General features: G+C 42.6%; 1 long non-coding RNA gene across 1 annotated transcript in view; it reads left to right on the top strand.

Annotated features, from left to right (window-relative positions):
• Positions 1–600: 600 nt before the first annotated feature.
• The window catches only part of LOC144464609 (uncharacterized), a 77,554-nt gene continuing 50,822 nt past the window's right edge, over positions 601–27,332 (top strand). The window contains exon 1 of the long non-coding RNA XR_013492285.1: positions 601–1,019. This is a non-coding gene — a long non-coding RNA (uncharacterized LOC144464609). The remainder of the gene's footprint in view (positions 1,020–27,332) is intronic.

The raw sequence follows: 27,332 nt of genomic DNA on the forward strand, positions 1-27,332 counted from the left end.
CAATAATGAAGAACCACTATAACACAGAGAAGACCAATGTAAAAAGTGAAGATAAAGGGTTACTAATCTGTTTTTCTGTCCACTTGGAAAACAGCTTATTACAACACCTCTTTAGGAGTGAAGGCGTTAACTGTGTGCACATAATACCAATCAGTGTTAACACTGATTGTGACAGTGGTGTAAATGTCCCACGGTATTTCCAATGTCAAGTGGCTGTCCGGGTATGGTTATGTGATCTCCTGAGGCAAAGCTGGCCCCACAGATTTAAGTAGCCTATACACAGACACAACTAAAGTTCCCCGCCCCTTGCTCACACACACACACACACACACACACACACACACACACACGCACTGCATCTGACCCAGGGGTCAAGGTGCAGTGACTCTGACGGTTGTCTAACTGGGCCTCTTGAAACTCTTGCCTTGCATTCCAGCCAGGCATATTATCAGTGAGAGAGAGAGAGAGAGAGAGAGAGAGAGAAGTGGGGGCAGAAAGAAGCTGGAAGGTATTATGCACTATTTCCTTGGCTTCCTAGAGGCTGCTGATTGTTCCCTCCCACTTTTACAACACAGTCATGGAAACGCTGAGAACTTGAACCTGCTATTCTCCAGCTGCCTCGGCCTTCTAGCTAGCTCACTTGTTTTCTTTCCCTGCCGTTCCCTCTCCCTGTTTCTCTCTCTTTTTCTCTGGGCTGTGTGTAAGAGGATCACTTTGTTTCAGTTGTCTTTTTCCGCACTGCTGCAGACACCAGTAGAGGAGGACAAGAACTGAGGAGATACTGACGGGGGTGCACAGCTGCAACAGTCCCCTCCATCCCCACACCAGGACTACTGCCCCACCACCCCCCACCCCCACCCCGATCTGTATGTTTGCCTCACCCTCTGTCGCACCCTCTCTGCTCTCTGCCTCACTGAGGGGTGGGGGTGCCATGTGGGAGCTCAGAAAAATGGAAGTGGATCAGAGATAGACAAGAGAGGAATCTGTCATTCTTAGACTTGGATGTCGGTATCTATGTGGTATGTACTTCTCTTTCTGTCTTTGCACTTTTTAGAAATTCCTGTCCTGTACCAAGACTCTCTCAAACACTCTGTGTTTGAGCCCTGACTGCTTTGATTCATGTGCTGGTTGCCAGCAGTTACCTATTTTGAGTTTTACTGTTGGACTCGCAGTTTAGTTTTTGGGCATCAAAATTAAGAACATTCTTCCTCTTCCCGTCAATGTGTTCAAGTTCATGTTTTATTGTAACAATAGATCTGTCAGCTCTGGTGATAAGAGAGGGGTTTTGTGCATTTGAATTTGGACCGAGTTTTGAGGGTCATGGTAGAGTGAAAAAGGAGGTGGAGTGGGGGCAGATGGGGGGAAGGGAATTTTGAGGGGTCAGAGAGAATTGAACTTGGCTCTGAAAACTTTTCTAGTATGACATTCTAACTGCACAACATGTGCCAGCCTCAGAACCTGCCAAATACTGCATGTTTGAGCTGGCTCATAGAAGCTTTGTTGTGGAGGCTGTTTCTTTATCTGATGAAACTGATCAGTTGCTCAGTGGTTTCAATTTTTCATGAGCTTGGAATTTTGAAGTCTGGGTTGAGTGCAGTTTTGAGACATTAAGCATCAAAGTTTTAACACCCTGACAAAAATCAGAAATATGTTTCACGTCTCATTGTGTATTCTATACTCATTTGCATTTCAGAAATGAGAAATGCATTGGTAGCTTTGTTTTTATCTAACGCAGCAATGAGATAGAAATTTAGGATTCCAAGTTTGTGGTAGCTGTTGCTTACAGTGCAAACTACTGCATTACTGCAGGATGTCTGAATGACTCCATTATGTGATAAATGTAAGGGATACCTCTCAAGCATTGGACATTGCATACAGCGATTAAAGCTATACTTTGACATTTTTTTCTGTTAGAATTTTCATGGTAGATTTTACAGTAATGGCAGTGATGAAAAATTATTGCAAGTAACGTTTCCCATAAATTTAATTTTACTATATAAACAAACAATATAGCATTATGTTTTTGACTAGGTTTGAACACACAGAGTGTTGCCTGAGATCAAGGATAGGGCTAAAGGTCCTTACAAGTTAGTATATTAACTCTGAGACACAATGGATATTCTGTTCTCTTCTTAGTATAAGGTATGTGCATCCTAAAAGATGTGGCATTGGTGAGTCTGTAAAACTGAGCTGAGCTAAGTGGGTGGGTGAAATCCTTTTGGGAAGCTATTGAGCTTGAGAGCTGTTGCTGATGTGTGTCGCTTTGACTGTTCAGTGGCAGTTAGGGGTTTTGACCTCACTGCCTTGTCTCTGAAAGAGCGTTCATTAGACATCTTAGTAAAATGGTAAAGACGTGTCTCGACCGGCATTACTGGACTCAGTTCTCCTGTGAAAGGTGGGATTTAAATAAGATTGTCATAGTTTAGTCGTTCCTTTTATGAATTTATTGTAAGCCTACTCTCTGTGCCAAATACTATCTTTTTTTTCTTTTTTTTAAATTTTCTTTATTTTGAATCATCAGTTTACAGTCATTTAAGAAAAACTTCACATAGTGATCCAACTTTTCAGTATTTTTAAATAATAGAAACATAAAAAACAAAAAAAACATGGGGAGATTACAACTAACAAAGAGAAGACCAGGCCATCCCGTAAATAAAATATATATATATACATACAAACATAAAGAAAGTTATACAAAAGAGCGTTAGAGGGCGTTTCAGGGAGATATACATTTTCCACTTTTCCCAGATTTTCTCAAATCTAAATTCTTGGAGCCTCATGGAGAATGTAATTCTTTCCATTACATAAATTTGATATACAATAATCATACCAGTCCTCTAGTGATGGGGTGTCTGGCTTAAGCCATTTCCTTGTGATTGCTTTTCTAGCAGCCATACTCAGTATACCAAATAAGTATTTTGTTGTAGCATTTGTGGATGTTGAATTTAGAAGCCCAAAGAGCACTTTGTCCCAATTGAAATTGATTTTTATCTTGAATATAGTCAATAATTCTGTGTATATGTTTTAAAAATGTAAAATGTTTTTACTTTCGGACAATCCCAAAACATGTGGTGATGATTAGCTTTCTGACAGCCGCATCTTCTCCAACAACTGGAAGAGCCAGAGTGATGGGATTTTTTGAACAGGAGTAATAAAGTATCGACCAAGACTCTTCCATCCAAACACTCTCCATGAGGCTGAGCTTGATATTCTCCATTGATATTCACAGTAGTTTAACCAAACTTCCTCTGGTATGCAACTGTGAGATTCCCTTTCCCATTTCTGTTTTACGTAAATGGTACTTGTTGTTTTCATCTCCTGGAGTCCCTTATAAAGTCTTGAAATTACTTTATTTCCACAATCTGCTCTATAAGCACTAATAAAAACATTCAGTAGACTGTTTTCCAATGCCTTTTGACCATAAAGCTGTCACAGTCACACAATCACACAGTCATAATTATTTAACCCGTGTAGCCTCTTATATCTCACGTCCATCCTGTTCGGGACAAAGTCAAGGTCATATGAACACCATCTCAGAATCCTTATTTCTTCAAGCAAGCCACCCCTAGTGATATTTAACCATAATTTAAGAGCCAAATTTATCCACTTATTACCTTTGTCCATTAGATTTTTAATCAGTCTTTTATCCTCTAACCGTACCTGAATTGGAATTTCCTCAGACACGTTCACTTCAGTTTCTTTCCATCTCGCTTGGTAGTCAGAATTGCACCAACAAAACAAGCTCCTCAGTTGGGCCAATATATAGTAGTCTTTTAGGCAGGGGAGCACAAGTCCACCCTTGCTCTTTGACAATTGCAGAGTATGAAATCTTGTCCTTGGGTTCTTCCCTTGCCAAATGTCTAGATATTAATTTGTCCCACTCGTTAAATTGTTATTCAATTATTTCAATCGAACGAGTCTGAAACAAATAGTATACCCTTGGCAGGACATTCATTCTCACCGATTCAATTCGTGACTCAAACGTTAATATTGGGATTAAGTTCCATCTCTTTATGTCCTCCTTTATTTTCTGATTTAAGGGGTTAAAGTTTAAATCATACAGGTTTTTTTTTTAAGTTTTTAGGGATGTTTACTCCTAGGTACCTCATATGATCCAAATCCCAGTCCAATTGGATACTGGAGCTTATGTTTTAGCTAGGTTTGTAATTGAAACTTAAAAACTTTCTTTGGGATATTCAATTTATAACCTGAGACAGAACTAAAAGATTCAATGAATGACAATAGACTCAAAATTGAACTCTTTGGGTTTGACAGATAAATTAAGACGTCATCTGCAAATAATGAAATTTTATGTTCTTGACCTAGCATCTTATTACCAGTAATATTACTATCTTGAGTGTTACCCTGACTTAAAGCTTCAATAAAAATTGCAAACAGTAACGGACTTATTGGGCAACCTTGTCTGGTCCCTCTCTCCAGGCTAAAGGGGTCTGATATTGATCCATTTATTTTTATTTTTCCCCTTGGATTATTATACAGTGCTTGAATAGATTTAATGAAGGTCTGGTGAAATCCAAATTTTTGTAATACTTTGTATTAAAAATTAAATTCCCAATTAACTAGATCGAAAGCCTTTTCCGCGTCAAGACCCAGTAACACCGCCTGGAGTTTGTTTTCTATTATGTTCAATGACTTGTAGCGTTCGGCGAATATTATCTTGAGTCTGATCTAAACTTATTATCTGGGTGAGGATTTTTTCAAGTCTTTTTGCGAGAATGTGGGTAAAAATCTTATAGTCTTGGTTCAGTACGCTTATTGGCCAATAACATCCACATCCACAATTATCTTTACCCTCTTTTGATATTAAGGAAATAACTGCTTCTCTCCAAGAGGGAGGAGTTTCACCAGTCTCAAGCACATAATTAAAGGTGTCTTTCAATTTTGGGGCCAACAGATGTTTCATTTCCCTGTACCACTCTCCGGGAAAACCATCCGGTCCAGCAGCCTTAATGGGTGATAAATTTGATATTGCCTTCTTAATTTCCTCATCTGTGATTTTACTAATTAGATGTTTGTTTTGTTCATCATTCACTTGAGGTAGTTTTAACAGGTCAAGAAGAGCCTCCATTTTCGTTTAATCTATTTTGGGTTGTGTATATGAATTTTTATAAAAGGTTTCAAATGATTGTTGAATGTCTTTTAATTTGCAGTGTATGGAATTTGTTGTAGGGTCCTTTTTTTTATAGATTGTGTTTTCTGCTTGCTGCTTTTTTAATTTATAAGCGAGTAATTTAGCAGATTTTCCTCCCACTTCATAATATCTTTGTTTTAGAAAGATCATCTTTTTTTAATGTCATTTGAGTAAATTTTATTCAGTTCATTTTTTTTCCAGTTGATTTCCATTCGTATTCATTGATTCAAAGTTTTTTTATGCATGTTCTCAAGATTTTTAATTGTGTTTGTAACTGATCCATTTTTTTTCCCTTCTCTGCTTTTTTAAATTAGAACTACTAGTCCATACCCATTGAGTGCAGAGTTGCCCACGTACAATTTCACATGGTGTGTGTTTGGGATACAGGTCATAGGAAATTGCAGATTAAATAGTCAACTGAACCCATTAAGAAGAGTAAATATTGATATGATTTTGTTTGATTGGGTCAATAATGGAGGGGTCCCCTTAGATTATGTGTGGTCATATGCCTACAAAGTTGCGTGGTGATTGGTGAAACCCTTGAGATGTTATACACCTTTATGTGATGAGCCATGCCCTCCGCAATATTCATTGCCTTATAGAAGCTCAGTTTTAGTTAAGTTTTCCAACTTTTGCCAAGAAGGAACTTTAGATATTGGTCCATAGATTATGTTCACCTTGTTTCATGCAGATAGGTTAAACTTCCTAGGAAGAGATTGATTTTAAGTGTTTTTCAAAAAATTCAAAATGGCAGAAAATCTTCATAACCGGAAGTTATGAGCTCGTAGGCAAATTTTTTCCTCATGAAGAGAGGCATCTCTGTGCAAAGTTTCATGTCTATACGGCATACGGGGCATGAGATATGCCCATTCAAAGTTTGCAATTTCAATTGGTTGCTGTAGCGCCCTCCTTTGGCCAATTGATGTAATATTGCTTCATTCGCATCCTCCCATGACCCTCTACCACTGTGCCAAATTTCACATGGAGTGACCAAGTCAGTGAGAAGAAAAACGTGGAACAGACACACAGACAGACACACCCACAGAAACACAGACAGAGTTTTCGTCATTATATAGTAAGATAGCCTATGAATTTCCCTCTAAGAACTGCTTTAAAGGCGTCCCAAAGTATTGGTGTGGACACTTCCCCATTATCGTTTTTGTCAAAATAATCTTTTATATCTGTCCTTATCTGCTGCCTTATTTGATTAAGAATCCCTGTGTTTAATCTCCAAATAGTATTCTTTTTTTCAGAACCTTAATATTAGGTCCATAGAAACTGGGGAGTGATCTGACAACTCAATGGTTTCAATATTGCAATTAACTGCCCTAAATAAATCCCTTTGAAACATAAAAAAATAGTCCAACCTAGAGTAAACAGAATGCGGGTGAGAGAAAAAAGTATAGTCTCTCATTGTAGGGTTCAGCTCCCTCAATACATCTGAGAGTCCCAGCTCCTCCATCATTAATTTAATTTTTTTTTAAAATTTTCTTCTCTCCTGAATAATAAGGTTTTGAAGTGTCTAGAGTCGGGTGAAGTCTAACTTTAAAATCTTCCCCACAAATTAGGATGCCCTGAGCCTCCAAGGTTAATAATTCAAACTTTACAGAATTTCCTTTCAGAAGCTGGAGGGGCGTATACATTCAGAAAAGTAACTAGAACTCCTTGCAAATATCCTCGGACCAGTACAAATCTTCCCTTGCTATCTTTCTTTTCACAAATGCATTCAAAGTTTAATTTTCCAGAGATTAAAATTACTACCCCTCTCCTAGAGTCTTGGCTATAGGAAGATGAGTATTGATTAAATTTCCATGTTTTAAGTTTTTCATGCTCCCTTTCTGTTAAGTGAGTCTCTTGGAGGAGGGCTATTTCTACTCCCTCCCGCTTTAATTTTGCCATAGCTAATTTTGCACCATTTGATTGGATTTCCCAGATCATTCACATTATAGGTGGTTACTTTAATTGGCTTGATACTTTGCATTGTGACTCTTTATGTATATTTTATGTCCCTGCTCCATGCCTGCATAAACAAAAAAACATGTTTTACACCCCTGATGCTACAAGGAACAGTAGCGCAAAACTGAAACATAACCAGAAACACAGTAACAAAATGAACACTGTCACAACAAATGACTTCCAATTTTAAGGCTTTGTTTATAGCCTTATGAGTCTGTTGGAATATAGAGGGAAAGTCTCTTCCTCTTGGCAATGAAAGAAGGCCCTCTTCAGCCTTTAAGCTGATACAAAGGTACATGGTGTCCAGTGAGAGGTTCCCGACCGAAAAATATCCTCTGTATGCCCTGAACAATATTTTTCTCGTAAGTTTAATATCATATTAGGAATTACATATAAGTATAATGGTGTACTCTATCTCTTAACATTATTTAACATTTCTAGGAGGTATATTGCTAATGTAATTATTTCTATCAAAGCAGATCATGCTTTAATCATGTAGCCTACTTATCAGGAGTTTATTGCCGAAAAGCCTGGAGCCGTTCCTTGAAGCCTCGTTTGGCGACTGTGGTCTCCTGGTTTCCCCTCTTTCTGCTGGTTCGCCATGTCAGCTGGTTAATCTGATCCAAAAGAGAAGTTGGGGTTTGGAGCACAGCCACCGGTATCCCTCTCTCTGCCATGCCTGCCGTTGCCTTTTCTGCCAAGTTGTAAACCACTGTGCCGTCCTTATAAAACACCCTCAATCTAGCCGGAATCTAACGGGATATCCCTCTCCTTGAGCGTAGCTTTGGCCTCCGCATATTCCCTCCGCTTCCGCAGCAGCTCTGGTGTGTAGTCATGGTCCAGGTGTACTTTTTCCTTGGAAGTCGAAACCTTTTTTCTGCCAGGCTTTTTTGCTCACGTCGTCCTTCACTCTGAAGCTTGAAAACTTGACCACGTTTGATCTTGGCGGGGCTTCAGTCTGTTTTTTTTAATATCCTCTCTTATGCCGTGTAGTTGCTGGCTGGAGTCCTTTCTGAATTCTCATAACTCTTTTAGGATTAACTCCAGGTTGGCATTTCGAGTCGGCATAGAATCACTTTCCTGCTATGCATCATCCTCCATGTTGCTGCTAGCTTGTGACAGTTGACTTCGTATTGCTCATTTTGTGCGAGAATTTTCTTTCCTTTTTTAGGCATTTTTGCTCGCCCGCTGTATCTGCAGCTACTTCAGCAACTCAAGTTTGTTGGGCAACTTTTACTTTTAATTGTCGGGAGCCTGACGCTCTATGCTGCCATCGCCTCACCTCCAAATACTATCTTTTTAACTAACAAAGCATGCTGGGAAGCTTTTCTGGATTTCAGTTACTACTACTCCTTTATAAATACACACAAACGGTGCCTGCTGCAGAATCTAGTTCTCTATTTCAAGCATGTGGGTCACAATCTAATGAAGCAGCACTGCACATTTTCTTTATGTGGACTGGTAAAGTAGCAGTCAAAAAGTTGAGTTGACTTCAGCTTCAGTCATACATCATGATAAAATACAGAAGCATAGATTGCCTGCTCAGCACTGGGAAACAGAAGATGAATTAGTGGACTACTGTTTTATTAATCAAGTCAAGTCATTTTGTAGATTTTTAGAGCTCCAGAATTTGCAGTTGTGTATATTGTTTAATATCCCAATTGTAGTGATATTCATCTATATATCATAAACAGTGTTAAGGGTAACGCGTTACCACCAAAAATAGTAGTGTAAAGGCCCATTTATGCTTAACGTTAAATACGGATCCGGATACGGACGGAGCCTTCTGTCTGTGCTCCGCGTTCATTTTGTTCGTATTTCTGCACGTTTCCATAAAGCTTACAGATATGGGCCAAACGGAGCAGTACCACTGGAAACCGTGGGGGCAGTGTTGCTGTCACTACCCAATACGTAGCTCTAGTGAGACACGAAGAAGACATAACAAGTTACAAACTATATACATTTCTATGATGTTACTTCTCCTGGACACCGGGATAAACACATGTTACAGAACAGGTAGGAGGAGATTGGAAGGGAATTAAATGTGAGTTGGTCGGTAGCGAAGGAGAAGTGGAGGTTTGTGCAAGTTATCGAATGCCCCGGCGGACATCCTAAAGTACTGGAAATGACGCTCGTCGTCAATTTCTCTCATCAGCAGTACTAGAGAAAAAAATTCTCCATCCTCCAGTCGCGATATATTTAACGGCCTCACCGACCACCGCCTCCTACAACGCTGCCTCTGTTTTTGTCTTTTATGCAAGAGGTACATTATCAATATCTCCTCCACAGTCGCCATGTTTGTTTTTGAGTTTGTTGTTGTCAAACTTTTGACTCTGGGCTGCACCCTGGTGGATATATTGGTCAACATCCATGCCAACGTAAAGGACGCATGGAAGTATGTGGGCAGTGACGGTAACATTGTTTGAAATGGACGTATACATTTTCATACGTATAGGGAGCATAAATGGGCCTTAATGTTAAGGTTTAGTTCAAGCCTGGACCCAAAAGCACAACTCAGGAAACAGGTACACAGTGAATAATGAATCTTTAATGTTCAAACGTGCTGGTAAGTGCAAGGGGGAGGGGTGGAGCGTGGTCCCAGGATCCCAACGTGTTTCGTGAAGGCACCAGTGAGGAGGAGAGTGAGAGTGTCTGTGGTGTGGCGTCCGCCATGTGGTAATGGCGGCGGTGCTGCGGCACGGTGCAGTAGGTTCCGTCTTCTCGAGTGTACTCACTCCGAGGGGAAACACAGGAGAGCAGACGACAGCAGGAAGGTCCACAGGCAGGCAGTGAAGAAGCACACACGAGATCACGAGGCAAGCACAGCAATCTGAGTTGAGGTGGAAGAAACACAGAGACATTAGCTACACAAGCTAATAAGGCACGAGGGCAAAAACACAGAGGAGCCAGGATACAAACTATCACGCGGACTGATGAAACGATCTGGCGACGAGTAGGGAGGAATCCAGAGGCTTTATGGAGAGGTTGATTGCTGGAGTGGATTCACCTGGCGCTGCCTGTGGAAGGAAACCACGCCCACATACACACACACAGAACAGACAGGGAGAGAAACACAGGAGGAGTAATACAGACAGGGAATGACACACACACACGCACACATATGGGAGAGGGAGGGGCTGCCATGATGAGGATCATGACAGTACCCCCCCCCCCCCCCCTCAATGACCGACTCCAGACGGTCTACCAGGCTTGTTGGGGTGTGTCCGGTAGAAGTCAGTGAGGAGAGAGGGGTCCAGGATAAGCCCCCGAACAATCCAGCTCCTTTCCTCGGGTCGATATCCCTCCCAGTCCACCAGGTATTGGTAGCCACGCCCCCTGCGGCAAACATCCACTATGCGGCTGACTGTGAAGGCTGGGTGTCCATCAACAAGACGGGGGGGAGGTGGGGGGACGGTAGGAGGGCACAATGTACTGGTGGAGACAGGTTTTAACTGGGAAACATGGAAGGTAGGGTGGATCTTCAAAGAAGCAGGGAGTCTGAGGCGAACAGCAGAGGGATTAACAACTGACTCAACTTCAAACGGACCAATGAATCTGGGAGAGAGTTTCTTAGAAGCCACACTGAGAGGGATGTCCTTCGCATTCAACCAAACCTTTTGTCCTGGTTTGTACTCCGGAGCAGGAGTACGCTGCCGGTCAGCCAACCTCCGGTTTTGGTCCTGGGTGCGCAGGAGAGCCTCTCTGGTCTCCCTCCAGACTCTGTGGATCCTGCGCAGGTTCAGCTGGACCGATGGCACGGCGATCTCCTGCTCCTGGGAAGGAAACAGAGGTGGTAAGTAGCCCATTGAGGCTTCAAATGGTGTCATACCTGTAGCTGCTGACGTCAGGGAGTTGTGTGCGTACTCCACCCAGGCGAGGTGAGTGCTCCATGAGGCTGGGTTCCGAGCACATACGCAGCGGAGGGTGGTCTCCAGGTCCTGGTTGGCCCTCTCCATCTGGCCATTAGACTGAGGGTGGTAACCCGATGACAGACTCAATGTAGCAGCCAGTGCCCGGCAAAACTCCTTCCATACCTTAGATGTAAACTGGGGGCCTCTGTCAGAAACAATGTTGGCTGGAATTCCATGAATCCGGAACACATGATCCACCAACAGTTCCGCAGTTTCAGCAGCAGAGGGCAGTTTAGGAAGACCCACAAAATGAACAGCCTTGGAAAAACGATCCACAATCGTTAGAATGGTGTCTTTACCTTGGGATGGAGGTAATCCGGTCACGAAATCCAAGGCTATGTGGGACCATGGACGGCCGGGCACTGGGAGTGGATGGAGGAGTCCAGCAGGTGGCCGATGGGTTGCCTTACCGCGGGCACACACAGTACAGGCCTTGACATATTCACGGGTGTCCGAAGACATGGTGGGCCACCAGAAGTGGCGTTGTAGGAGCGTCAGGGTGCGGAAGGCTCCAGGATGGCAGGCGAACCGGGATGTGTGCCCCCACTGGAGGACCTGAGGACGGACAGAGACAGGCACAAACAAACGACCCTGGGGACCACCACCAGGATCTGGGTCAGTACGGAGAGCTGTCCTTACCACGGACTCAATCTCCCAGGTCAGAGAGCCAACAAGACAGGATGGGGGGAGAATGGTGTCTGGCACAGGTGGGCTGCCCTCGTCATCGTGAAACTGTCTCGATAAGGCGTCAGGCTTAACATTCTTGCTCCCTGGCCGGTAAGTGAGGTTAAAGTTGAACTGGCAAAAAACAAAGCCCACCGGGCTTGGCGGGAGTTCAAACGTTTAGCACTTTGAATGTAAGCCAAATTTTTATGATCAGTCCATACCGTGAAAGGTGATTCCACTCCCTCCAGCCAGTGTCTCCACTCCTCCAGTGCCAACTTGACAGCCAGCAGCTCCCGGTTTCCCACATCGTAGTTTCGCTCCGCAGGTGACAGTTTCTTGGAAAAGAATGCACAAGGATGTAGCTTGTTGTCTCCTGCGGCTCTTTGGGACATGAACACCACGAACTGGCGGGCAGGATCTGGCTGAACCAGGACGGGAGCCGAGGTGAAGCACCTCTTCAGATCCCTGAAAGCCTCCTCAGCCACAGGAGACCAGACAAAAGGCACAGAAGTGAGTAGGGTTAATGGTGCAACTACCTGACTGTAGTTCCTGATGAAGCGCCAGTAGAAATTCGCGAAGCCCAGGAACCTCTGGAGCTGCTTGCGGGACTTGGGTTGGGGCCAGTCCGTCACCGCCTGGATCTTCGCAGGATCCGTCCTCACCTGCCCGCTCTCCAAGATGTACCCCAGGAAGGAAACAGAGGTCACATGAAACTCACGCTTCTCCCCCTTAACAAACAGCTTATTCTCCAACAACCTCTGCAGAACCTGTCGAACAATGTGCTCCTCGAGGTTGCGGGAGAAAATCAAAATGTCGTCCAGATAAACGAACACAGAATGGTTTAGGAAGTCTCTCAACACATCATTAACCAAAGCTTGGAATACGGCTGGAGCATTGGTTAACCCAAACGGCATCACAAGGTACTCGAAATGTCCCAGGGGTGTGTTGAATGCCGTTTTCCACTCATCACCCTCTTTTATACGCACCAGGTGGTAGGCGTTACGCAGGTCCAGCTTCGTGAAGATTGTTGCACCATGGAGAGGCTCAAAAGCAGAGTTAATGAGGGGTAATGGATATTTATTTTTGACAGTGATATTGTTCAACCCCCGAAAGTCAATGCAGGGTCTCAGTGTTTTATCTTTTTTACCCACAAAAAAGAATCCGGCACCAAGCGGAGAAGAGGAAGGGCGTATGATACCTGAGTTCAGGGAGTCTGTTATGTAGGTCTCCATGCTTTCTCGTTCAGGTGTGGAGAGGTTGTAGAGCCTGCAGGTGGGAAGAGGGGCTCCGGGCAGCAGCTCAATGGCGCAGTCGTAAGGTCTGTGAGGTGGTAATGATTGAGCCCGCTGCTTGCTGAACACCTCAGCTAGGTCGTGATACACGGATGGTACGGATGGGGGCACTGCCCCCTGGTGCCCCCTCGTGAAGCCGACTCTGGGTATATCCATCTAGTTAACTATACCTACGGATTGTTACACATATGTAAGGTTTAATGCTATATCGTACACTGGCAAATTATGTGACAATGCATTTCAGGCAATTTTACAGAGTAACTAGTAATGTAACCAGTATTGTAACTAATTACTTTCTCCAGGGAGTACTCAAGTAAAGTAAAGGATTACTTTTTTAATATAGTAATGTGTAATGTGTAATACAATGTGTAATGTGTAATACATTACTTTTTAGTTACGACCCCCAACACTGATCATGAAGTACAATTGCTAAATAAGGAAGTCATTTGTCAGCCTAAAACAAACACATTTTAGGTAGCACAGGTGCTCAAAGAAAAGGACTATGGTGCTTTGTGGGTCACCATGAAGTCAGGTGATATGGTACAGGTCATCTTCTCTCCAACACTCTTTTTTTTATGTTGTTTGAGATGAAAACAGAAACTCTGAAAGCAGGCAGGATCTGACTTCTTCTGGGAATAGGACGTGGTTTCCTTTTCTGCCACAACCAAGAGAAAAAATGCCATGATTTGCCTTCCAAGGAAACTTTTAGTCGTGGAGAGAGCATGTTCATAGTGCCACTCCCTACTCCACATGAGCTGTTTGATAGTTAACAGCCATGAAGAAAAGAAATAGGAATGTAAAATGAGCACAACCTCTGTTACTTGCAGTGGTGCTTGCAGTTGAAAATCCATTTGCTGTTGTCCCAAGAAGCATGCTTTTTTTTGTCATGGCTGACTGCCTGGTGGCTCTTCCTGCTTTGCATTGGGTTCACTCTTTGTGACTTTTGTGGCACATGTGCAAAAATCACAACCCTGAAAGAAACTAGGCGCATGCATGGGGGCGGCAGTATCTCAGTACATAGGGACCTGGGTTGGGAACCGGAGGGTCACCTGTTCAAGTTCCCGTCCGGACCAAAATGTGGAGAGTGGACTGGTAGCTGGAGAGGTGCCAGCTCACCTCCTGGGCACTGCTGAGGTGCCCTTGAGCAAGGCACCGAACCGCTCGGAGCGCCTGTCATTGGCAGCCCCACTGTGACATCTCTCCACTTAGTGCATGTATAGGTCCTGTTTGTGCATGTGTGTGTTTGGACCTGTGTGTAAATGACAACAGAGTGAAAAAATTGAATTTCCCCTCGGGGATTAATAAAGTATATAAAATTAAATTAAATTAAAATGTTGAGAGTGAAACAGTAATCAATTTGTGTGAATGGAGTTGTGCTACTCTGATCACCACCTTAATGCAAGTCTCAGTGCCAGCATCCTTAGCTTCTGTACTGTGACATATTTCCCAGTGAGCATTGCAGTTACAAGAGGGCTTTACATTAAATCCTTCACATTTGATTAGACTGCCAAAAAATGAGAGTTTAGTGCGATATGGATCTACAGTGGAATCGGCTGCTGAGCAGACTGTTGGCTCCACACACATCTGCCTCTCTGTTAGATCAGGAGGAGGACAAGGGACACAACACAGCACAGTACACGATACTTCACGATGCAAATGTGCTATATTTACATCGCGGGGCTTGCGATGTGGCTTGCCCTAATTAATTTAAGCATGCATGTTTAAATTGCCGAGTGATGCGCATAAAACTCGCTTCCATTTTAAAGACTGACCAATAAAGTGTCTCTAATTTTGTGGAATAAAGAATAAATGGCCTATTCAAGTGCTGGAATTTGTTATTTACGTGACAACGCCTGAACGCAACACAGGCTCCGCTCCATTGACTGTGTGCACAGTGCCATGCTGCGGATTCAGGCCTGGCTCGGTTATAAATGTCTCGGATTCAGGAAAATGCGGCCCGAGCCGTGCTCTAGTGTGCTCACCTGTGTCTGTGTGTGCTCACGTGTTTGTCTGTGTGTGTGTGTGTGTGTGTGTGAGTGTGTGCGTGTGCGTGTGCGTGTGCGTGTGCGCGCGCTTCGGGGCCTAACTCTGCCATGCATGATACAGAGAGCAGAGGAGAATTGTAAAGGCACGACCATGTAGAGACAGAAATGACATGCTGTCATGTCTACAATATAATTTATCACGTTATTAAGTGAAACGTTAGTATAATGTTATGTTATTATATGAAGTGTCACGCAAAATAATATAACTTAAGTTTACGAAGAGATAAGATGGAGCCCTCTCCTCTTATATGGTTTACACACAAGTGTGTGAATTGACCTGGTTATGAAGCGTCCATAGCGCCAAAGCCTACTTTGCAAAGGTACACAAACTTCCGTAGAAGGATATTTTTGGAGGAGGGGGAGAAATCAGCTATTAAAAGAAAATATTATAAATACCACAAATCTAAAAGTACATTAAAATAAAGATAAACATATTTATATTGTTTACCAGTATCTTTGGGTCTCTAGCCCTTGCATCTTGTCAGTGGTCACGTCAGTGCTGAGCTGAAACATAAATCGATAAAATATACTTAAAATAACTTTCCGGTAACATTACTGCTTCTACACAGGTTAAAAAATACTTTACACAAAGAGCATCGGTAGCACACAGACATGAAGTCGCATAGGTGAGACCAAACAAAGGCTAGCCCAAGCCTGAGCTACTCACTGCTGAACAATGTTTAGACCACTGAGCATTGCCGTTAGTTTCGCTCTATTTCCAGCTCTGTGATGGACAGAACACTCATGTCCGGTTATCACCCTAGCAGAATTAAAATCACACACTCAACCTTACGCTGCACTTGTTAAAACATTATCCGAATACACACCAAAGCAATAACCTGCATACCTGTGTGAAAGGGAGCGTTCACCACGCTCGGACGCTGCAGCCAAGTCAAAGGCTCTCTACTAAGACAGGAAGTGATTTATCACTTCCTGATTGGCACCTGATCACAGGACTGAGGACAAGTGATCAGTCCTATGACCCTGCTGTGTCACTAACAAATATTACCTTTTCCACATTCTCACATATACATAATTTTTCCCGTTACACAGCTTTTTTTGCAGGTTATCTGTTGGATACCTGACCAGGTGCAGGACTCTGGTTCAAAGTCTCATTTGATTGGATGAACGTTTGTAGACACCCCTGAGTGCTGGATGAGTCAATAAACATTTGAACTTGTCTGACCTGGTTTTACAGGAAGAGAAAACACAGGGGTTTTGATGCAAAACTAATCTGATACAGTTTTTTTTTTGTTGTTTTTGTTTTTTTTACATATATTTGGCATTTAACAAGAAATTCATCATAAATCAAAACCCTGTTTGTTTCTCGTGTTCTGTCCACAACACTTTCTGTCAGACACATCAGTATTCAGGCAGAAAAACACAGTTTTTACCTCCTGAACAAGGAATATTTTCAGTAACAAACCTCAGACTTTGGCCTCTAGCTTCCCAGCGCGGCGCAGGGTGGCGCAGGGTGGCGAACCCCGCACAGAGCTAGTTTCGAGCAGCGCAACCCGAGGTTGGTAGTTTGGCAGACCGAGGTGTGCTGAGATGGGTGTGGCGGCGCAGCAGGGGGAGGTGTCGACAGATCCAGCTTGGCGCAGTGACAGTTTGGTGCCAAAAGGCTTCGCCGAAGGTGTGCTAAAAGCTCGCCAGCTGAAACCAGGTCTACTGTCAGCGCAGGCAGAGCGCAGCCGGTGTAGCTGAAGTTTGGCTGACAGGCGGACAGTGCGCACACGTCACCAAAACCTCACAGGCAGGTTTCCAGAATGTCAGGCACATTAACAATGCAATAAATACCCACAAAAACCACTATTCAATGCAACTATCTGCAATCAGCACATAAATGTATCTCTATATCGACTGTCCCGTCACATCTGATTTCAGATCAAAGGGGATCAATTTTACGATTGTGGTGACCTCCTCCCAGGCTACCTTTGCATCATCAGCCCGTGGAGGTCTGCTCGCAGTTCCGTATATTTGGACACTGCAAGCTTGGACCTCTCGGACCAAGACATCAGTTTCCTCCTGGGAGAAGTTTGGCCGTCTGACGCTGTTGCTCTCTTCTGCCATGGCGAATTGAGCAAACTCGCATTACGCCGTCACGCGGCGCATTTAAGGGCGAGGAGAGGGGCTCATTTGATTGGTGTGATGTGAATCTGCTGTGTAAAACCCACTCCACGCCTTCTCTCCTCCCTCTTTCTGACTTGCGCAGGTAGGAGGGACAGAGGTGGGAAAGAGGAGTAGCTGCGCCAGCACGCACGGTGTGCCAAACTTGCAAAATCCGCCTGGCCACACCCAGTTGGCGAAGCACAGGTGTGCTGCGCCTCCGCCTCGCCCGGTCTGTGAAACTAGAGGCCTTTAAGTAAACTGCTGAATTCTAACTAGGAAACTATTTCTGCTGTGAATGTGAAGAAAATGTGAGGTACTCTTACTGATACACCTCAGTTCATTTTGGCAAACACAACTTATACTCAGTACATTTCCATGCACAGTTAAGTGGAGCTATGGTCATAGCTTGACTAGGCCATTTAACTGGACTACTGCCCTTGTCCCAGTATACAAGCATGGGAAGGGAATCGATTTATTGATTGAAGTACGTCCGACTCCACTACGATAGGTGGCGGTATGCCCCCTCTCAGTTTGTTAGTATTTACTTTTTCCAGTTGACCTATTACATCACAGACCAAACAATCGACAAACAAGTTAGCTACGGTTAGCTAGCAGCAAACTGGTACCATAGTGGACAACTTTACAGCTCTGTACATTTTGTCCATTCAAAAATACACAGCTCTGAATTTAGATTTCGCCATGTTGTTACCGGCTTCTTCTTCTGTTGTGCATTTAATTCTATTTGACCCCCAGGTCAAAGCCTGGGGTGGAAACTGGCGCATACACTCAGCGCCTTTGCCAGTTTGGCTCTGATTGATTGTTTATATTGCAGGAGTAATTTGAGACCCGATGACATTATCTGGGTGTGTTTGTCCAACTTTGAGAAATTTAGTACGATTTCAGTCAGACTAACATGTTAACATGTATTTTAAAAATCCAGTTTTAGTCAGACTAATACAATAAATCCATTTTCTCTAATGTCATGGAAACGTACTGACTCTTGAGTCTGGACAAAGGGATATGGCTCTGTTCAAGTTCAAGTTCATATACTGGCATAATACTGACAAACAATTTACAAACAAAACTGTTGGCACACAGTGTGTGACTGTGAATCCATCCTGTCCTACGATGGGAGTAGTTATGAGAATAACTGCTTTGACAAGCCAGCTGTTCATTCAGCCTAAGGAGTTATGACTCTGGAGGCCAAGAGAAAAGGAGCCTGACTGACTACATCGCCTCTTCACACCCATGTCTGGTGGCGTTTGGACAGATGTGATGGGCACAATCATTACTTCCTTAGAAAGACTGCTTCAGGTTGTTGATGAAGCTCCTGAACAAAGTTGAGTCTTCCAAACATGACCATCCATATGATTATGCTCAAGCATGAGGTCCAGCCCAAATTTGAATGTCAAAGCAGAAGTATTATTGTCATAGTTTATCTAAATGATGTGCCATTACATGTTGGGTTTATTCTGCTAAAAGCTTGAATGTTTCTCTCTGGTTGAGATGGTTGACAGTAGCCTCATGTAAAACCTTAGATCAGTAAAGTAAACCTTTGGTTGGTTAAGTATAAGAGCTGTCTTGTCTGGATTCCTTGTTTTCGCAAGAACTGTAGAAGAAATAGTAGGTTTGAAACTAGTCCTGTGCACCTTGTGTCCAGTTAGTCACTTAGTTACTCTCTGGTTTTCTAGCATGTACCAAACTCTGGGATGCACTCCCACTCAATTTTTGTACACTATAATGGTAAGGAACTACCCTGAGTCTCTTCCACTGACTTAATATTTTCACAAGCGTCTGTTGTCAGGACCCACCAGCTCTAGGCACTGCTGTGGCTCATTCTACCAGTACTGAAGCCTTTTTGTGAAGTGATTCTCAGTAGATCTAGTGCCTCACCACCAGGTTGATACAGTTAATGTGACACCAGTGTTGAGCTGCTGCAGTTTAAATTCAGATGTCAAATGGTATTCTAAAGACAAACACATCATGTTTCACTCTCCACCCTGCGGGCAGTGATTATCTAAAGGTAGTACTATAGTGATAGGGGAACACTAGGACTGATCTCAAACACAGAAATAGAATGAGAGTAGAAAGGACATTCCCATTCAAATCAACGAAGCAGGATGGTCGGAGCGGTGGCCATTTTTATATGTAATGTTGCCCATGCAACTTATACCAGGCTAACTTCTATATAAACTTTGGTATAAGCACACTAATCTTTCGGCAAGTTGCTTCCTTATTCAGGTGATGTTTTACATTAATGAACAAAGGAACAGTAGAGTAGTAACATTACCTTTTTAAATAAGCAATCAGATACAATAACTGCTGTTTCGTTGTTGCTTTTGTTGCATTAATTTCACATTTGTTGCAACATGATATAGGCCTACTCCAGCTGGTTCAGAAGAACAAGTGTACCCTGCTGCTGAGTTATGGGGACAAACTGTGTGTAGATCCAGTATAATTTTGCATCTAACTCTGTGAATTAAGGGTTTATTTCGACCAAACCAGAGTTGGCAAGTGTTTAAAGGATAGATTACAGCAGCATAATTTCCATTTTAACAGCATCTACACATTATATATCAGTGTTCTCCATCTCTCACATACTACTACAGCCTTTATTACTGATAATACTGTTGCTACTTTTCTGATTATGACTGTTAAATACATATTGTAACGTGCTGTAATCTTATGCACACATAGTGCTCAGTAATTGTAGCACATGCAGTACGCAGCATGACAAGTGACTTACTTATCAGTCGAGTCACCCACACAAACACATAAACAAAACCACACAATAGCCCCTTTTACACTGCCAGATTTTCCGTGACTGTTGGGCCGATTTGCCGGCCAGCTGCGAGCGTTTATACACACAGAGGTGGAAAGGCAAGTTGATCCGAGGCGCCCAATTTTCCGCCTTGGAGGGTAGTCATATTGGCGGAACTCTTTTAGTTTAAACAGACCGAGGCGGCCTTCCTCAACGGGAGGGACTGTTGATGACTTGTGGGAGGAGCTGTTGATGACTCCGCACGTGCGACCCACTGGCGGTGGATAAACAGGAAACAGCTGTTAGCAGGAACTGGCGAGCAGCGTGAAGAACAGGCCGATTTACGAGAGAATCGCCATCTGACTAGCGCCACCTGACTAGCCACGGCTTCCCTCCCACGTCACTGTTTATGTCACACGCTGAGCTACACATTTTGTTACTTGCTCACGCCCCCCATTGCCCCGAAAATGGCGCATTCTGTATAAACAAAAGTAGGTAGGCGGCAATTTTCCGCCCTCCCTGATTTTGTTTTTATACTGCCAATGCTGAAAAAAGACTGATTGGGCTTTCCTGCACATTTGCACAATTCCTATCTAAAAAGGGCTAATCACACACACCCCAGCAGCATCCTCCCATGGCACGGGGGTTCATTTCTTCAGCAGTTTGGATTTCAGAAGCCATCAAAGTTCCACTTCCAAATCATGTTGTCTACCTTTTCCTTGGTAAATTTATAAGGAATGTAACTGAATGTTTGTGGGTATTTCTCAGCATCACACACACCTGACAGTACACACACTGACCAAACTGACCAGCTCATGTGGCTCAGTCCTACAACTTCCTAAATAAATGCCTGATAGCAAAAATATGTAAATACAAGATTTCTAGGTCAAACTCTTTTGCCTTATTAGAATTTGAATCAAACCTGTAGCTACAACTATGCTGCAGCAGTACACGTTCAAATACATGTTTGCCTGCTCAGTTTTTCCACTGAAATTAACTAGTATATATTTGTGTCTGCCTGCTGTTACTTATATCCTTACAGCAGCCAGTACACATCAACCAAGCTTTCACATGATTTCAGATGAATATGGATGAGTCGTTTGATCATCACACGTCAAAGTTTCATTAGGTCACATGGCTTATTGTCTACGTCTTTCAAAATATAAGCTCACACCACCTTCATAAGAACCCTTTAGTTTATTTAAAATGAACTTGAAAATGACCACATTCATTTGTTGTACACACTTAAGCTCTTCAACAGGTCGAGGGGTTTTAAGATACTTTAAAAATTACCTTAAAAGTATTTCCATTTATTTTCATCAATATTATTTCTCTGAACCCAACTGAATGACCTGGAGGGTTACAGCAAATGACCTCATTTTAAGTACAAGTCCATAACATAGTGTTACAAACATCAGGAAAGTATACACATCTTTGAGGAAATGTTACACTCCAAAATTACAAGCTCCTTTGTTCAATCACTACTTTAGTCTTTGTAAGAAATGTTTTCTTTTATGATTTACGCTCCTTTATAATTCATGTTTTATCCATGTTAATGTTTTGTTATCCTGTTAAAATTTATATTATGTGTTTATATATTCATGTACTTAGATCATGATCTAGATCAACAGTAAACCAGTAGTACTGTCACCACCACAGACCTTTGTTTTTTACAGTACATGGGGAACACTTCAATTCTTAACAGTATGACAGACACCATTTTGTTATTAACATTATATAAGTTATTTATCATTACAGTGTATTTCATTTCAATGTGGATGTTTTGGTGAAGACATTTTGTTTCCATAGCTGACATATCACAGTTACATTTTAGTTAAAGCAGCTGTGCGGATCTTTACGTTTTCGTTGTTTAAAGCGCCCCCTTTGGTCGAAGCGGTATGACACCCACAGCCTGGTGTCATAAAATTTTGACTGCAGCTGGCATTCGGCTTCATTCGTAAAATCTCGACTGCAACCGGCAATTACCGCATGCATTTGTTTTGGAGAGCGAGAGGAAAATCATAAATGTTCTGGTGTAGCTCTGAATCACTTATAAACTGAGGACAACTGCCTGCGGTATATTTGTGTTCATGATCACAGTCGGGGTCATCCCTATATTCCCCAGGTTCTATGTTCCCCGGGTTCTATGTTTCCTGATCGGGGAACATAGGACCCTTTAAAAAAAAAAGGGTCCTATGTTCCCCGCTTTCCCCAAAAGGAAATATGTTCCCCGCTTTGTATGGGACCTTTTTGAGAAAAAGGGGTTAGGGTTAGGGTTAGGGGGGTTAGGACCCTTTTTTAAAAAAAAGGGCCTATGTTCCCCAGGTCCTTTTGGGGAAAAGCGGGGAACATAGAACCCTTATTATTAAAACTTAAAATTGTTGGTTGGGCTTTCTTTTTCCCTTGGACCCTCTTCATACCACCATGGATGCTTCATACTGTAACGAACTGGGCCACGTTACTGTTATGTGTGTTATAAATAAGAGAGATTTAGCCCAGATTCTGTACTGTTAAGTTGAAGTACTGATATTTCCGAGTGTTAGTGAAGTGTTACGTTAAGTGCTGATTTTCCTGAGTGTCTGCAAACGCGTCTCGTGAGTGAGACGCTGCAGCGAGCGGGTAGGTGTGTGTTTCTCTCGAAAAAACAAGACGGCGGCACTGGTGTGGATAGTGAACTTTTCTGTTAGGCTTTTGTTGTTTTGGCGTGGCTTAATCACCACCAAATTTTTATTTAACACTCTTTTTAGCTGTGAACAATGTGGTTAACATGAATAACTGCAGTGAAAATACAAATAGGCACTGAAAATGTATTCCAAAATGAACATGTAATGTAAAAAAGAAATGTGTGTGTGTGTGTGTGTGTGTGTGTGTGTGTGTGTGCGTGTGTGTGTGAGGCATCTGGCAGGACCACTGCAGCAGCACAACCACATACGTCACACTATCCAGGCACCGCTGCAATATAATCAATCAATCCTCTTTCCGGCTGGGCCTGGGACAGCAGAGGCCGAAACCCCTGCTCCATAGCCCAAACCACTAAAGGGAGGGCAACTGATCACAGACTCTGTTGCAAACACAAGGCCATTGCAACTAGCTTTCCAGCAACAAGTAACTAAGTGAGTTAGCACCCAGCGTCTAACTCTGCAAGGACCCCAAGTGACCAGCTTCCTCGGATCAGAACCTTTGGAACAAAGGACACAACAAAGACTGCAGCTGAAACCACACCTTCCCAGCCTTCTTCTGCCAGCTATCAATCAATCAATCAATCAATTTTATTTATAAAGCCCAATATTACAAATCACAATTTGCCTCACAGGGCTTTACAGCATACGACATCCCTCTGTCCTTATGACTCTCGCAGCGGATAAGGAAAAACTCCCCAAAAAAACCCCTTTAATGGGGAAAAAAAACGGTAGAAACTAATTAATTGATGAGTTTCTTCTGGCTTCATCGATAAACTGTGTATCATCCGCATAACAATGGAGATTTACAGAGTGATTTCTAATGATGTTACCTAAAGGAAGCATATATAGAGTAAATAGGATTGGTCCAAGCACAGAACCTTGCGGAACTCCAAAACAAACTTTAGTACGTAAGGATGATTCATAGTGAACATGAACAAACTGAAAACGATAAGATAAATAAGATTGAAACCAGCTTAGTGCAGAACCTTTAAGGCCAATTAAGTGTTCCATTCTCTGTAGCAGAATTTGATGGTCAATTGTGTCAAATGCCGCACTAAGATCTAATAAAACAAGTACAGAGACGAGTCCTTTGTCTGAAGCAATCAGAAGATCATTTGTAATTTTAACTAGTGCTGTCTCAGTGCTATGATGCACTCTAAATCCTAACTGAAATTCCTCAAATAAATTATTATCATGGAGAAAATCACACAGCTGGTCTGCGACTACTTTCCCAAGGATCTTTGAAAGAAAGGGAAGATTAGATATTGGTCTATAGTTGGCTAACACCTCTGGATCCAGGGTGGGCTTTTTTAGGAGAGGTTTAATTGCAGCTACCTTAAAAGAGTGTGGTATATAGCCTATTAATAAGGATATATTGATCATATGTAATATATGAGTGTTACCTAAAGGTAAGACTTCCTTAAGTAGCCTAGTTGGGACGGTGTCTAAGAGACACGTTGATGATTTAGATGAAGAAATCACTGTGGTCAATTCTTGAAGAGAAATTGGGGAGAAGCAATCTAAATATATATTAGGTCCAGACGTTGCGCTAGACTTTCTCGTCGCCGGTCATTTTGACCAACAGGGTCATTAAAATCCGGTCATAATCTATTTTTACCGGTCATTTTAATTTTTGTTTTTAAATGATAATAAAGATATTCAAAGACATTTAGTTTTCATTCGTCCGTTTTTAATAAATCCAACAAGCAAGTTATAAAGTGTGCATTAATAAGGACATGAACGAAAAGATGAACAGTCACATCTACACACCGCAGCACTTCAGTTTGGCATCTGGTCTATTTTTCATGTGAGCCGCGAGCGCTTCTGTCAAGCTGGATAGAGCGGATCGTACCAAACAGGAAGTCGGACACAGAAAAGACGAGAGAATCCGGCCAATTTTCAAAATAAAATAACAGCACGCACTGAGGAATGTGAGGAGAAAATACCGTGTTTATAATTCAAAATAACACAACAGTGCATAACTGAACACATTTTTCAATACCCTAATCACTTCATTACAATTTTAATTTTGTGTCACCGAGCCTACAGACATAACTACATGAATAAAATGGTCAGAACAATATGCCCTATTCATTGTGTTTATCCAACACGCTCAATACATGGACATGCAATGACAAATTGTCATTAACTTATTACATTATAAAAACACGATTAAAATATGGCCATACCCATGTTTAAAATGACCTGTTGAAGTGAAAAAACAAGTACTGACGGGAACAGACGAGTGGAGTCGATGTTTAACCGGCGCGGAGAGTGCAGGAGAAATGCGCTGCCTGTGTGGACAGTCAAGCGCCTGCGAGTACACTCGCAGGACTTCTGCGGCACTACCGCATCTGGTGTGTCCAGGCCGTTATGTCAACAGCGCTATATGAAGCAGATGAATGACTTTTTCTCTGCAGTGTGAAAACGGCAGCCAGCTACTGACTGTGCACTCCGCCGCCAAGTGGGCAGGGGTGGTAATTGCAACCGGTCAAAATGACTGACGGCCTTCAGATTTTCCGGTCATTGTAGTAAAAAAAGGATCAATGACCGAGAATATCCGGTTAACGCGACCCCTGATTAGGTCTTACTGCTGTGTTTGAGGACAGATAGGTAATATCTGAGGACAGGAGGTCATGAATTTTGCCTCTAATAGTTTCTTATATTTTGTCATTAAAAAAGCTCATAAAATCATAACTGCTAAGGGCTAAAGGAATACAAGGCTCAATAGAGCTGTGACTCTCAGTCAGCCTGGCTACAGTGCTGAAAAGAAACCTGGGGTTGTTCTTATTTTCTTCTATTAAAGCTGAGTAATAGTTTGCTCTGGCATTGCGGAGACCCCTCATACGTCTTGAGACTGTCTGCCTAGACTAAACGAGATTCTGTGTGAAGATACGATACTAGTCTGGAAGGTGTGGTTCACGTGGGGGGGTAGGCACAAAAGCACGGGAAAGAGATGGGTTCACATAACAAACACCTGTCTAGTCTGTGTAAAAATATGATACATTGTTTCATCAGGAAGGTGGTGGTGAACTCTTCCTATTATCTGGGGAAGTGATCTTAACTGAGGGACTTTTTAAACCCATCAGCAAATTGGGGCTGTGCTGAGATGCAGTGTGTAATGGGTCATGATCAAAGCCCGGAGAGTGTGTGTGTTTATAGAGGCCAGCTGTGAAGCAGAAGACAGCAGTCACAACAGCACACAACCTGGGCCTGGGTTAGCACTGAGCATGCTATCATGACCATGTTATTATTGTCGCAGCCGCTGTATTCACTCATGGGAGGCACAGGATACGTTCTTTCTCATCTACACTAAAAACAGACAAGCACCATATGTCACAGGGTCAGCTGAGGGCTCCCAAACCATATGCATCCACTGCCCTTTAAAATGCAAGTTTCCAATCTCTCTATTCACATTAAAGTTTAGTTTAGGAGAAAAAATACTTCAATGACTGATTGATAATCAAAATAGTTGCTGATAAATATTCTGTCAATCAGCTAGAGGAATAAGGGATTACTCATTCCAGCTTTACTAACCACTGTAGATGCAGGTTAGCTTTGAGCCTGTTTTATTAGCTTAACAACCTGTCAAGTTGTACTCTCATTTATTACTTGAAAACAAGGCCTCAATTACATGGTAATTACATGCTCATAAAGGTACTGCTTTACTGCTTCACAATATTAACTATTCTTTAGCTGCCTCTCAGTAAACATGCAATTTACCTTAGGCTTGTTGAGCCACAAGGAAACAATATCACCAAAACAATTTTTGTTTTGTATCAAATTAAGAAAAAAAGACTTGAGGAACAAAAAGGGAAAAAAAGATTAACCTAGAAAACAAATGTAGGCAGGAACAACTTTTAGGAATCTTGAAAATGGCCCAAGTGAATGTCTGTATATTCACATGTAGTTGTCTAACAGCGTGTGCTTTTTTGTATGAAACCCTACGCCTGTTTGTGTGACTGAAGGGCCAATATGGGACAGGCTTTTAAGGGAGAGCTGGGAAGTGGATACCTAATACTGCCTGACTGCTGCTCTTGTGTACATGAACCCCACAGCTGCTAGAGAGAGAGAGGAATGAGGGAGAAAAGAAGGGAGGAAGAAGGAGGAGGGGGTAGAGGAGAGCGTGGTGTGCTCAGTAATTAGTTGTCTGGTTTTGTATTGACCAGTCTGGTGCTTAGGCCTTGGGGACTGTTAAATTTGCTATTGAAACTGAAAGGATTTTGCACCCAAAAGAAATTAAATGGGAGCAATGAATAGATTGGCAGCCACATGGTGGACTACTGTTTTTTCTTCTTCTTCTTCTTGGTTCTTCTTCCTCCAAAGGCTTTCACTCTTCTTCAGTAAGACATGGTTATATTTTTTAGGTTATTTTTTTTCATGTTATAGGTGAACTGAAAAATGCACCAAAGGGTCATGACTGCTTTACGCTATGATAATGACCCCTCATTTTTAGACCTATTAAAAAAGAGAATGCACTTGTTCACTCTTTGCCAACTGTCAAAGTCTTTGTTGGGGTGTGTTTATTAAACGGGGACAAAATCCAGAATAATTTCCACATGTTAGCTGTTGAAGGGTGTAATGTGGTGAGGGTGTAATGAAATCTGTTTGAATGCAGACATGGTGATTGTTGGGAATTGATGTCTCCTGCCTGGACTGCCTAGAGGTCAGAGAGATTTGTGTCTCTGTTTACTCCGCCTTAGGTTGGTCATACTTATCACAATGGGCATGGTCAGGGAGGAAAATCCTCCACAGG

Source organism: Epinephelus lanceolatus, chromosome 11 (genome assembly GCF_041903045.1).
Source record: "Epinephelus lanceolatus isolate andai-2023 chromosome 11, ASM4190304v1, whole genome shotgun sequence".
Lineage (NCBI taxonomy): Eukaryota > Metazoa > Chordata > Actinopteri > Perciformes > Serranidae > Epinephelus > Epinephelus lanceolatus.